This window comes from Grammomys surdaster, unplaced genomic scaffold, assembly GCF_004785775.1.
Source record: "Grammomys surdaster isolate TR1022 unplaced genomic scaffold, NIH_TR_1.0 126278, whole genome shotgun sequence".
Classification (NCBI taxonomy): domain Eukaryota; kingdom Metazoa; phylum Chordata; class Mammalia; order Rodentia; family Muridae; genus Grammomys; species Grammomys surdaster.
The window spans coordinates 3,123,551-3,137,634 of record NW_021621078.1 but is presented as its reverse complement, the minus strand read 5'-3'; the positions used below and the strand labels follow the sequence as shown (position 1 = coordinate 3,137,634).

General features: G+C 45.4%; 1 non-coding gene across 1 annotated transcript; it reads right to left on the bottom strand.

The window, feature by feature from the left end:
- Positions 1-2,351: 2,351 nt before the first annotated feature.
- LOC114613996 lies at positions 2,352-2,414 on the bottom strand. The gene has a single exon (XR_003710249.1). It is a non-coding gene; the product is annotated as a U7 small nuclear RNA (small nuclear RNA).
- Between the last annotated feature and the right edge of the window lie 11,670 nt (positions 2,415-14,084).

The following is a 14,084-nucleotide window of genomic DNA, read 5'->3' as shown; positions in this document are numbered from 1 at the left end:
GTGTGTGTGTGTGTGTGTGTGTGTGTGTGTGTGTGTGTGTGTGTGAAAAGTGGGTATTACATTTAGGGAATGTGGTGGTTTGAATATGTTTGGCCCAGGGAGTGGCACTATTAGGAGGTGTGGCCTCATTGGAGGAAGTGTGTCACTTTGTGGGCTTTGAGACCCTCCCTCCTAGCTGCTTGGAAGCCAGTCTTCTGACTGCCTTCAGATCAAGATGTAGAACTCTTAGCTTCTTCTCCAGCACCATGTCTGCCTGGACGCTGCCATGCTTCCTGCCATTATGATAGTGGATTGAACCTCTGAACCTGTAAACCAGCCCCAATTAAATGTTGTCCCTTAAAAGTTGCCTTGGTCATGGTGTCTATTCTCTGCAATGGAAACCCTAACCAAGACAGAAGTTGGTACCAGGGACTGGGGTATTGGGGTGATAGGCTTGACCATGGATTTTGTTTAGAGGAATGTGGACTTTGGGACTTTGGATTTGGAAAGTCATAGAATGCTTTTTTTGGGGGGTGGGGGGCTTAATGGTCCATCCTAGTAGGAATATGGAAGACATTGATGCTGAGGATAATTTGAACTTTGGAGATTGTTCTTATGTTGTGGTGAAGAATGTTGCTGCTTTTTGCTCTTGTCCAAAGAGTCTGCCTGAGGCTAAGGTAAAGAGATTTATATTAATTGCATTGACAAAGACTGTCTAAGAAAGAAAGAAAGAAAGAAAGAAAGAAAGAAAGAAAGAGAGAGAGAGAGAGAGAAAGAGAGAAAGAAAGACAGCACAGAACTTGTTCTCTGGTTTACTCTCATGAAGAACATGTTGGTCAAGCATAGAAAGCTTAGAAAGGAAAAATACAAAATGGATGGCTTAAAGAGTAAAGGGGCACCAGGAAGTGGAATGAAGCTGAATCCTGCGTTCAAGGATATTAAATGGAATTAAGGGAGTGGTGACCTTGAGGCCAGACCCCACTCAGCTAAACTCTATCATTTGCAGTTGTATGAGGGAGAGTTACATCATGTTAAGTGTTATTATGACCTAATAAAGAGATATGATTGTGTGTCAAATTGAGAAGGGATCGATTATGATGGCTATTCTTGGTTTTCAACTTAAGAAACTTTAAGGTCGGGCTGGAGAGACGGCTCAGCGGTTAAGAGCACTGACTGCTCTTCTAGAGGTCATGAATTCAAATCCCAGCAACCACATGGTGGCTCACAACCATCTGTAATGAGATCTGATGCCCTCATATGGGTGTCTGAAGACAGCTACAGTGTACTTACATATAATAAATAAATAAATAAATCTTAAAAAAAGTTAAAAAAAAATTTAAAAAAAAAAAAAGAAACTTTAAGGTCTATAATGAAAAGCTTAGGTCCAGGCATGGTGGTAAAGGCCTTTAATCCCAGGAGACTGAGGCAAGCAACTATCTGAGTTCAAGGGCAGCCTAATACAGAGCAAGTTCCAGGGAAAGAAAAGCTAGGAATAGTGGTGCACGCCTTTAGTTCTAGTACTCAGGAGACAGAGGCATGCAGATCTCTGGGTTCAAGGTCAGTCTACAGAGCAAGTTCCAGGACAGCCATGCTTAGCCAGTGCAGGAGTACACAAAGCTGGTGATGATGTAATAGAACAAGGGAGGGGAGGGGGGAGACATGGTCCAGCTCCAGTAAGCAGCAGAATTTGGCAGCTTTGAACGTGTGGCTCTGGCTTTAGAGTCAAGAATAGAAGGGACTACCAGGACAATTGATGGTAGTTAAGTGGAACAAAAAAATTAGCAGTGATTAAGAAGAGACCAACATCACTGAGGTGAAATCTTCTGGGAAGTATTCTCTGAGAGCACAAAGAAGCTGTGTTCCAGAGATAGCCAAGGTTGTACCTCGTGCTGCAGCTGGATTTGGAAAGATGTAAGTGCCAAGGACCAGCCTCAGCTTGGAAAGGCGTTCCTGAGAGAAGGGGCGTTCTGGGAGCAACAAAACAAACAACTCAAAGTCAAATCATGGGTCCAAGCTGATGGCCTGTGTTCTGCTTTAGATGGCTCCCCAGACATGTCTATGGAGATAGCTCTTGGCTCTGTAGTCTGCTGGAGACAGTTCTCTCTTGCTAGAAAAAGTTTCTAAAAGCTCTCTGGATAGCTCATGGATTTTCCAACCAAAGTCAGAAAAGCTGCTATAAAATTTCTTGAATTTTCCAACTTAGTCAGAAATCCTGTTAGAAGAATTCTAAAAGTAATTCTTGAGTTTTCTGATCAAAATCAGAAAGTCAGAAAACATTCTAAATGATCCGTGTTTGCTCTTCAGACAGTTTTCTCTCTGGATAGCTGCTAGAAAACATCCTAAAAGAGCTGTGTTAGCACTCTAAGTGAATGTTAGGATTTCCGACCAAGCTCAGAAATCCTTTTAGAAAAAAGTCTAAAAGAGCTATAAAAAAAATTCTAAAAGAGCTATGTTCACTCTCCAGAGATCTCCAGACAGCCCAGCTCTTACTAGAAAATTTTCTTTAAAAAGAACTGCTCTCAGCCGGGTGGTGGTGGCGCATGCCTTTAATCCCAGCACTTGGGAGGCAGAGGCAGGCAGATTTCTGAGTTCGAGGCCAGCCTGGTCTACAGAGTGAGTTCCAGGACAGCCAGAGCTATACAGAGAAACCCTGTCTCAAAAAACCAAAAAAAAAGCAAAAAACAAAAAACAAAAACCAAAACAAACAAACAAAAAAACCCAAAAAAACCCTGCTCTCTCCGCTAGCTCATCTCATGCAGATCAAAAGCCCAGTTTTTAATTTACATATCACTTCAGTCATTTACTCCAGGTTCTCTCTTGACCATCTCATGAATCAGCATTTCATGACCTTAGCCCCCTGACTCTCAGAAAAGGACAGCAAGTACATTTTTTTGTTTTTGTTTAAAAAAAAAACATTGCAAAAGAATTCAGAGATCTGCCTGCCTTTGCAAACTTATCTGGATGGGAATCCTGTCTTGAGGCTACCATTCCAACCACACCTGAACCTAAATTAGCTCTGTCCCAGGCTGACCTTGAGCTCAGGACTCTGCCTGCCTTTGTATCTTTCTGACAAGCTGGCTCACAGAGCAGCTGCCTCTGTTCTTTTAGATCTGTGAAGCTCCTTATACAATTCATATCACATCCTTATAATTTTGCATAGTTGAGAAGTTATATATTTTTGAACTCATGTTTTTAGACTTCTTTCCCACAGCCTTGAGGGGCTGTCCTAAAGGTCTCAGCACTTAACATTTTGTTGAGACATTAGCCATACCCTCAACTCTTGGACTTGTCCTGTCTCTGATTATCATGGAGTCATTAACCTTGGAAGAGAGGACATCCCTCAAATGAGGAACATGAAAATATGTATTATTATATACATAAGCCTTATGCCAATAGCAATGACTATCAACACTGGTGGAGGCCCATGCCTTGCTGGCTCTGTTCCAGGGGTGGCAACCGTGTCATTCTGTCTCTTACATAGCCAAGCAGGGATTGACATGTAAGAATCACCCAAGTAGAAATGGTTTTGAAGGCATGAGGGGGTCATAGAGAGCAGCTGAGGCTTGGCACAGTGAGAAGCCAGGGAAGACCATTGGTGAAGGTACAGCTTCAGCCGCAGTTGATGGCTCCAGACCATAAAGAAAGCCTATGAGAGGCTATTGGTAAAGCCTAGTTGCAGCAGAAGACCCCAGTGAACTGGAGATGCCAATACCATGGAATGATCACCAAGAACCGCAGCAGCAGCAGCAGCAGCAGCAGCAGCAGTAGAATGGAGCTGCCCTCTGTAGCACTCCAAAGTCTGCTTAGGCCTTGGAGTGCTACAGAGGGAGAGCTGGAGATATGACTCAAGCCCTTTGAAGGAGCCCAGAAGATCAAGTTGAAGTTGCCTTGGAGACCCCAAGATGTTAGAGATGCCGAGCTGTGAGATACCTGCTGAGAAAAGCTGTTAACAGGAGTGGAACCAGCCCAAGAGAACAGAGTTTGTTGCTTGCTGACTGCCAACAACAGTCAACAAGAGTGAAAGGAGCTGGAGATCTGAAGAGTGCTTTGACATCAGCCATGGAGACAAGAAGTTTGGAGTTTGCTCAGCTGATTTTGGTCTTGCTTTGGTCCAGTATTTCTTCACTATGACATCTTGGAATGGTAATGTATATCCTGTAATATTGGAGGTATGTGATCTGGTTTTGATTTTATTGGGAATTACAGTTAAGTGATTAGATGAGTCTCAGAAGAGACTTTGAACTTTGGACTTCTAACATTGTTGAGACTGTTACAGAATGTGGGACTTTTGAGGTTGGAATAAATGTATCTTGCATTATGCTATGTGTAGGCATGGCCCCCATAGACTCATGTGTTTGAACAAGCCTACGGGGATCAGGGAGTAGAATGTGGTGATTTGAATATGCTTGGCCAAGGGACTGGCACTATTAGGAGGTGTGAGCTTGTTGCAGTAGGTGTGGCCTTGTTGGAGGAAGTGTATCACTGTGGGGGTGGGCTTTGAGACCCTCCTACTAGCTGCCTGGAATCCAATCTTCTCCTGACTGCCTTCGGGTCCAGATGTAGAACTCTCTGGTTCTCTAACACCATGTCTGTCTGCATGCTGCCATGCTTTGTGTCATGAAGATAATGGACTAAACCTCTGAAAGCAGTAAGCCAGCTCTAATTAAATGTCCCTTATAAGAGTTGCATTGGTCATGGTGTCTCTTATTAGCAATGGAACCCTAACTAAGATAGGGAAGGAACACAGCAGTCTGTGTACAGTAAACTGTCTCCACTGGGCTTCATGTGTCTCTAAGACATCCCATTTTACAGATGCACCATAATTAAATAAGCCCTGCACCATTGGATAGCTTTTAAAATTAGCTGAAGGGTGGCTCTGCAAGATAGCTCATAGGTAAAGATGGTTGTTGCTAAGCCTGACAGCCTGAGTTTGATCCCTGGAACCCACACAGTGGAAGGAGAGAGCTGTCTCTTCTAGTTTGTCCTCTGCCCTTCACAGGAGAGCTGTGGCATGTGCCACACCCAAACACCCCAAATAAATACATGTAAATTAAAACTGTCCGGATGATGCTACAGTGAAAACATTTGTATATAACATTTTACTCACATCTTAAAGTGGGATTGTCACCACCAGTTTGGGAGCGATCTGCCTTGTTGCCTCCCTTATGCCTTATGGTGGTATGCATGCTGCTGACCCCGGGCAAGAAGCAGCGGAGGCAACTAGTACTGCTCTTACTTCTGGCTTCACCACCTGCTCATTCCCTGCCCAGCAGCCCAGAGCCTGCCTGCCATCCCATCCATGCCAGCCTCCAGATGAGGCACTCCAGAGATAGTGTCATTGCCCACAGTTCAGCCAAGCCTGGGAGCAGAGGCTCAGAATTACAGGCTGAAGTGCCTTCAATTACAGGCCCCTTGAGACTCTAACTGGCTTGTGGAGAGCCAGAAACAAGCCACCTCAAGTGGAGTGGCTGTTTACTTAGTGCCTCCTCCTCCCTCAGCCCTGTAGGGCTGATTTGGGTCACCTAGCAGCATTGCAACATGACCTGAGCCACTCCACTTGACAAGCGGTACTTTGTGAGCCAGAACACACTCCCATAGACCTTTGCCCTTTGCACAGCCTAACAGGCTGTTGGGCTGTGAGCACCTTGCACACTAAGCTCATAGTCTGCTTTAAAAACCCTACAGCAGTTTGACCCTCTCTCCTCCTCCCCCACCCAGGAGCCTCTGGTACATACTTGGCCAGATGTCAGTCATTGCCTACCTTCCCGACTCCCTGCTTCGCTGTCTGCACTTCCCAGCTCTTTTGTTTGTTGGTTTTTACTTGTTTTCTAGACAGGTTCACTGTCTTAGCCTTGGATATCCTGGAACTCACTCTGTAGACCAGGCTGGCCTCGAACTCCCAGAGATCTGCCTGCTTCTGCCTCCCGAGTGCTGGGATTTAAGGCGTGCTCCACCATCTCCCGGCTGTACTTCCCAGCTCTTTGACTGACTCTATTTATGTCTTCTGTCACCCAGTCTTCTTTAAAGAAGTATTTATGGCATGTGAAAGAAGCACCTAGAATATATCAAGAATATATATCAAGAATATATCAAGTCGTATGAATGAACTAGAAATGGGTAAGGAGGGCCAGAGAGACGACTCAGCAGTGACAGTGAGAGCAGCTCTTTCGGAGGACCTGAGTTCAGGTTCCAGCATCCACGGCAGGAAGCTTGCAACTACCTACACCTTCAGCTCCAGGAGATCCAATGCCTCCAGCCTCAGTGGACAACTGCACTTATGTGCACGTACTCACACAGAGATGAAATTAAAAGTAATAATGTCTTTAAAACTAAGAATAAATAGTAAAAGTGGGTAAAAAAAATTAAAATGCAAACAGTAGAGGAGATGGCCCAACAAATGACAACAACAGGGCCTTAACTTCACTGAGGAACTGGAAATTTTATACAGCGCTATGATACTGTCTTACATCTATCAAGCTGACACAATTTTTCATAACCCAACACCACCAAGTATGAGGGGGCCCTTGTATATTTAGATAAGCACTTATATTTGGATTTCAGATACTAGAAGTATGAATTTTAAACCTGCCCAGGTAGAGTAGGGAGATTGCTCAGTACACAGCCAGGTATGTACTTTCTAAGCAACCAGCAAGACCCAAATTCAGTTCAGCTTAAAAAAAAAAAAAAAAAAGCCCAGCATGGTGACATGTCTGTAGTCACAGTGTTGAGGAGGCAGAGACAGGATCTGGAGGATTTCTTAGTCTAGCCCAACTAAGAGGAATAGAACTCTTCAAGGCAGGGTCTCTTACTGAACTGAAACATTCTCAATTTGGCTCAAAAAGGGCCTGAACTCCAGCTCCAGGGGGTCTATTTCCATCTTCCAGCCTCCCTCCACAAACATCCCCCACCCTCCAGAGAGAGACACATAAATAAAAATAATTTAAAAAAAAAAGATGGCAAATGATAAAGACACTGGATGCTGATCTCTAGGAACTGTCCACACCCGAGCTTCCCCTGAATTCTTTGTTTTGACTGAAAGAGTTGATGGGATCAAGGCTGTGTAACCTTCCAGCCCAGACCAAGAGATCTGAAGCTTCCACCTCTGTGTCTGGAGTGCTCCTCCTTGACGCCAAGCCTCGAGGAAGTCCCAGGAAGCCATGCAGAGCCTTGGACCTTTCTGCTGTCCTATTGTCCAGCCAACACCTCAGGAGAAAGAACCTCCTGTGGGAACTGAAGTAGATTTATGTTATTGTAAGTTCAAGGCTACACAGCAATTGGTGGCCAAACTCCAGCAGTTCTACTCAAAGTTTGTATTCAAAACAAGTTCTCTCTCAGGGGCACAGTGAGGCAGGTTCTTACCAAAGTGTTCTCTGTGGTGACAAAAACTCAAAAGTCCACTAACAAGAATATGGTTAAATAAACTGTGCAAAATTCACACTATGCAATACTAGGTAGTTCATAATACTAACCAGTCAGGCCCTGGGCTGTGGCTCAGTAGTTGAGGGTGTGTCTTTCGTGGCCAAAGGTTAAACTACCTGAACCAGAATAATAGTAGTCACGGCTAAAGACATCACTCAGAATAAATCTCAACAAAATAGAATGGAGGGCAGCATGATGGTATTAACCATACAAAAATACAAGGATGCCACACACACCCCCCCACACACATATTCACAGCCTTTAGGAGGTGGTCAGGGGCTCAAAGCAGAGTCTATATAAGCAGACCCGTCATGCTTTCTTTCTTTTTCTTTTTTTGTTTTTTTTTTGTTTTTTTGTTTTTTGTTTTTTGTTTTTCGAGACAGGGTTTCTCTGTGTAGCCCTGGTTGTCCTGGAACTCATTCTGTGGACCAGGCTGGCCTCGAACTCAGAAATCCGCCTGCCTCTGCCTCCCAAGTGCTGGGACTAAAGGTGTGCGCCACCACCGCCCAGCAAATGTGTAGCCCAGGCTGGCCTCGAGCTCGTGATCCTCCTGCCTCTGCCTCCTTCAGCAAATCCTACCGACGTGCGTCACCACAACCGGCCATGCTTTCTACTATGTGGGAACATAGTGAGATGTCACCCTCTATGAGCCAGAAAATTCACCCTCCTTAGACCTAGAATTTGCAGGCACTTTGATATTGGATTCCTCCACCTTCAGGGCTGTGAATATATTTTCTGTTGTCTCTAAGTTACATAGCCTGGAGTAGTTTGTTATAGCAGCCTTATCTGACTAAGAAAGCTTATAATGTTTAGACGATGCTTGAAGATCTGGTGTCTGGAAGACTAAGGGAAACATTGAAGCAGGGCAGGCAAGTTCCACAGAGCAGGAGGTGTGGAGTCCATACCCCTGCCCCAGTCCATTCCTGCCATCCCTGGCCCCCCAAGTCTAAGAGTGACAGTCCAAGCTACCAAGGCTGGATCTCCCAGGTCCTTCAGGCCAGGACTTCTAACATCTCTCCATTCCCTGTTTTTGCCTGAGTAATTTTTATATGACCCTAAGTATATAGGTATACAAAGTAGGTGTACAAATCAAACATTTACTGATATCAAATCATTGTTTTAAAACAATTCTTTGGTATATATGTAACTTAACTATTTATTAAAGATTAAAAACAAATGTATATGCTAATATGTCCTTGCTTATTTTACAAAAAGAATGAACTATTGACCAAACATCAATGCCCCAGGACACAGGGCATCTTCACTGTTTATGGAGTTGGCCAATATTTTGATTTTATCATTGTCAATGTGAAGAATTGCCTTCCATAGAAATACATAGTAGGGCTGGAGAGATGGCTCAGCGGTTAAGAGCACTGTCTGCTCTTCCAGAGGTCCTGAGTTCAATTCCCAGCAACCACATGGTTGCTCATAACGATCTGTAATAAAATCTGATGCCCCCTTCTGGTGTGTCTGAAGAAAGCAATAGTGTACTCACATAAAATAAATGGATAAGTCCCTTAAAAAAAATACATAGTACAAGATGGCAGACGTATGTTTAGTTTCATTTGAGAAATTGTTGGAAATTCTGTCCTAGCCTCAATCTAAAATTCTTTAAATATTGCTTCTGAAGCTCAAGGCAGCAACTCAAACAGCAAGTTTTAAAACCAAACATTGGAACACAATCCAACCCAAAGACACACTAATTTGATAGATACTGAGGAATGAAGGTAGAAAAACAGGGAAATACTTTGTTTTCCATAATTAACCATTGCATTCCCATAAGAGAAGATGACTTTATATGTACCATTAAAACACGATGGTCCATGACATACCATGGTCTCTAACCTTAGCTGAGGTGTTCCAGGCAACATTCAGAAGCAATCAGTGAGTGGCTTCAAGGATCTGTGGTACACAGAACGTGAGTGTTGGGAGTTTAGAATCAAGGCTATGGAGAAGTGCTACAAAGTCACACAGGCAAGCACCCCCAGAAGCATCTCTGATTCATTAGTGTTTGATTTTGAATGAATATTTCGGTCTATGCACATCCAGAAACCATTATTGTTGCCAAGTTGTTTTTTCTTTTTAAACTTCCCACATCTAATATAAGAATCCGGGCTCCCAGGCCGGTGAGATAGCTCAGTGGGTAAAGGTGCCTGCTGCCTGACCATGAAGCCGAATAACCCGTGTTCGATCCCAGAACCTCGTAAGTGGAAGAAAAGAAACGAACTCTGTGAAGTTATCTCCAGATTTCCACCCTCCCCTATACATGCTCACACACACACACACAAACACACAATAAAAAGTTTTAATTAATTAAGTAAGCTGAGCTCTAGGGGAGGGTCAGCTCGGTATGAACTCTGATCATCCCTGCTATTTGATTTTTAGGAAGGATCTCTTTCTGTGGCCCAGACACGCCTCAAATGTAAGACTTCTCTGTCTCCGTGTCTGCAGTGCTAGATCGCCAGGCGTGTGCTACCAGGCCTACCTGCGGAAGATTCTGATCAGTTCTTTGTTCATTCTGAAGGGGCTGATCATGCAGAGGTGTTACCAGTGGCTAGGGGCTGTGCAGAGTTTCCCAGTTGGTGGCTTAAGAACAAAAGAAAGGGATACAGATTTGCAGTGCCACAGAATAGTTGATATGTTGTCAGGAGTGACAGAAGCCACAGGAGTTAGAGAGTACACAGGGCTTTTTGATGGCTTCCTTTGGAAGCTTGCTAAGGATGCGTGTTGAGTAGTTTTCTGTTTTGATGGGCAGACCTTTATTACATAATTTCCTTCCACAGGTCCTGTTCCTTTCTCGTAAGGCATCTGACTTTAGTCATCTCTCACTCAATTATGCAAAGGTGTCACTTAGAGGATGCCATTTGTCTTATGGTGCCTTCACTCAAAACCAGTCTAGGCCAGATCTGGTCCTCCTACCCTTATACAGACCATAACTGGAGTACTGACTCGATATAACCTATGTTGATGTCTGTTAAGGAGAAAGGGATCTTATTCCATTGTTCAGAGAGTAGTGTGCATGCAGCTTGGTGCAGGTGGAGATCTTAACTCCTTAACTGGTTCCCAGACACTCTGTTCAGAGAGGTAAACTGTGTATATAGGCAACACTGGTAAGGGTCTCAGGCTGTCAAGTATATTATTAGAAGAGGGATGTTTGTACAGTCCACGCCAAGTAGAGTCCCAGTTTGCTCAACCATCCCCTATGCTTGCCAGAGACCTGCAGTCCCAAGAGAGCCTACAGCAAAGCTGTCCAGCTGCTGCTTTAAGAAACAGAAAACATCCAAAGACACCTCTCCTTTCTCTCCCACTTTCTCCTCCCTCTGTTTCTACAGCAGCCACATCCAAGCCCTGCCACTCAGACCATCTCATCCTTCAGTTTGTTTGGAAGCTGGTGCTGTACTCACCCAGGAGCCCAGTGAACATCACCTCTGCCTACCACACCAGGCCTGGAAGAGGCAGCTTTGAAAGCCAGGGAAGAATACAGGCTCTGGAGTGGTTGTCTCATAGCTGAAAGAAATTAAGAACAGACCCTGGAGTGGTCTTTCATGCCTCCGCACCCCTGCCACCACAGTCACCTAAACAGAAAGCCTCACTCTGCCCTTTTGTAGGAGAAATTCACGATTTGGGTTAGGTTCCAGGACCCCAACTTCCCTAGGCCTCCGAGTCTGTACTGCAGAACGGGGGTGGGGAGCACGGGGACCTTTGACTAGCGTCTTCTGGGACTAAACCATTGGCATTTCAAGCAGTTTATCCTGTTGTGAAGAGTCACCCTACACGTTATGAGGTACTTAACATCCCTGGCTCCAGGCCAGTCAATGTCAGCTGTGCCCTTGGTTCCTGGGACAAGAATCTGTAAGCAGATTGCCCAAGAGAGCTATCTCCCAGTGGTGACAGCTAAACTTCCTGTGGGCGATGACTATGTCCTTGAGCTTACAAAGGCTTTTTAATGAGTTTACTCCTTCCTTAAATTGTGTGTGTGTGTGTGTGTGTGCGTGCGCGTGCGCAAGTGAGTGACAGTACCCACGAAGGCCTGAGGCTTAAGATCCCATGCACATGCAGCTGGAGTTGTAGGTGATTGTAAGCTGCCTAATACGGGTGCTAGTATCAAACTCAGGCCCTCTGAAAGAGCAGTACAGGCTCCTAACTGCTGAGCTGTCTCTCTGGTTCCTGGACTTTTGTATTTGATGACCATAGTACACATACTTCCTGCCACCCCCAGACAGCCTGTGATGATGTCCTCACCAGGCTGCAGGCAGGGTGCCATTAGCTTGCAAGTTTCAGAGATCCAGACAGTCGAAGTTGGCTGTGGTGGGGTGAGGTGTAATGAAGGGGGGGTGGCCATATCCAGGGTGACACCACAAAGCTTCGGGGCAGAGTGACATGACTCTTTCAGTCAGACTGGCCTGACTCCAGGCCAGTCTGCCCTCTTCTGTCACCCAGCCAGCTGGCACAATCCTGCCAGCTCTGTCCGGAGAGGACTGTGGACATGTCTACATATATTTACTTCATGACCCATGGCCTCTCCAGAGTTCTGGAGGTTCTGGAAATGCTGCTAATACAGACACTGGCCCCTTGGGCGAAAGTGTTACCCTCTCAGCCCTTTTTCTCATCTTCACTTAGACGTGATGCTCATGTTGAAAGCAAGGTGTAGTTCGTGATCGCACAGCAGGCAGTATGCTGGGACTTGGCTTCCTGCCTGTCTTCATCTCACCCTTGGTCAGAATTCTAGCGTGAGACAGAGCAGGAACTGAGCAGGCCCTCCAGTCCATTCCTGCTGGTCCCTCTATGGGGATAGCTCACTGGCTTCCAGTGTCCTCCAAACAATATGGAATTGTACAGTTTTTATCCAATTACCCTATTTTTTTTTTCAATGAGAAGCCTTTTCTCTTTGTTATGTAAAATCCACCAAGTTGCTAAGATTGACACTTTTCTCTATTTTCTGTTTCCTCCTCCTAAGGATGGGAGGGTCGCCGGGCAGTGGTGGCGCACGCCTTTAATCCCAGCACTTGGGAGGCAGAGGCAGGTGGATTTCTGAGTTCGAGAGTTCGAGGCTAGCCTGGTCTACAGAGTGAGTTCCAGGACAGCCAGGGCTACACAGAGAAACCCTGTCTCGAAAAGACAAAAAAAAAAAAAAAAAGGATGGGAGGGTCTCTTCCACCCTTTCCCCTTACCCAGCAAGCTTTCTTTCTGAGAAGGATTGATTACTGAGGTGCGGGAGGGCAGCCAGGAACAAATATCACCATTAAAGAGGCTCCTCCAGTTGTACAACCAGGAAGAGATTTTTCTCCCCACTGTCCCCACACAAGTTTACTTCCCTGGGAACATATTAGTCAAGCCAACTGGGTAACACATCTTTAAGAACAGTAGAGACCCCACTTACTGATCGGGTGGTCCAGTAGTGAGCACCCTTGGGCCTGTCTGAGCCATCCCTTGCAGATCAGGCAATGGGTGCACTCTCAATAAAAGCCATTCCCTCCAAATGAGACCAAAACCCACAGCTGCCTCTGACTTTTCACCCTTTCAAGGGCTCGCTGCCAAAGCCAAGCCAGCTTTGATTGATGTGGCTTAATCCTATTGTGTTGTTCTCATAAAATTCACTAATCCGCAGGACACTAAAGCTCAAAGCCTGTGCATGGCCTCTTCCTCCAGGAAGTTGCTCAGCTGCAGGAGGACACTCTGCCCTTGAGAGTTTATGGGCTTTTTTGCTCTGTGTTACGGATTTGGTCCCCAAAATTTGAGTGGCGATTAATTGGCTACTGTTACAGCTCTGTCCTCAGTAGACGTTACGTTTACCTGGGCCCACTCTTATCTATGCTGTCCCTCTACAGCTGTGGATTTTAACAGTCGGACTCCTTCTTTTAGTCTCACAGTGTCTGTCACAAAGTGAATGATCAAATGAGTCAGGCTTTGTCACCTTTCACGTTAACCTGACCACCGGCTCCCAGCTGAGCCAGGATGGAAGCATCTTTGAGGGACAAAGCTTCAGGGTCACTTCCACAACTTAAACTACTATTGGTTCACACCCAGCGGCCACATGAGACTTAGTGCATGAGTCATCAGTGTTGAACTTGATCTCAGAATATATCCAGAAAAAATACTCACAAAATTTATACAAACATACTCTCGAAATACTGCTTTTGTGGGTGTGGTACTGGAGATGCTACGCAGGCCTTGTGCACACTAGGTAAGTATTCTCCTACTGAACTATGACACACCCCACCCCCACCAGGTAGCCAGGCCAGCTAAGACTTACCGATTAAAGGCGGGCCATTCTACGGAGCTCAGTGCTGGACACATGACCACTAGCTTGGCATTCTCGGGGTCCTCGTGCCTGTTAGCACATTTCTCACCCCAAGCAGGGGAGCCTCACTCTTACCCAAGTCCTTTGGGGCTCTGGGCATGTGATTTCCTTACCTTAGATCTGCTGTCTCTTCCAAGCAGCCATCTCTGGGGTCCTCATATTCATGGAGGGAGCAATGAAAGGTCCTTCTTGGCAGATGACTCAGAGGCCAGAGGAACCAAGTGCTTCTGCCTCTCCCCCACGCCTCTTACATTCAAGCACTCGCTATGGGATCAAGTAAAGATCTAGCTGGACATTGGAACATGGCAATTACTACTCTAGCAGATACTTACAGTCTCCTGAAACCCTTCACATATAACCTTCCTGAAACTCTTCTTATAGCAAC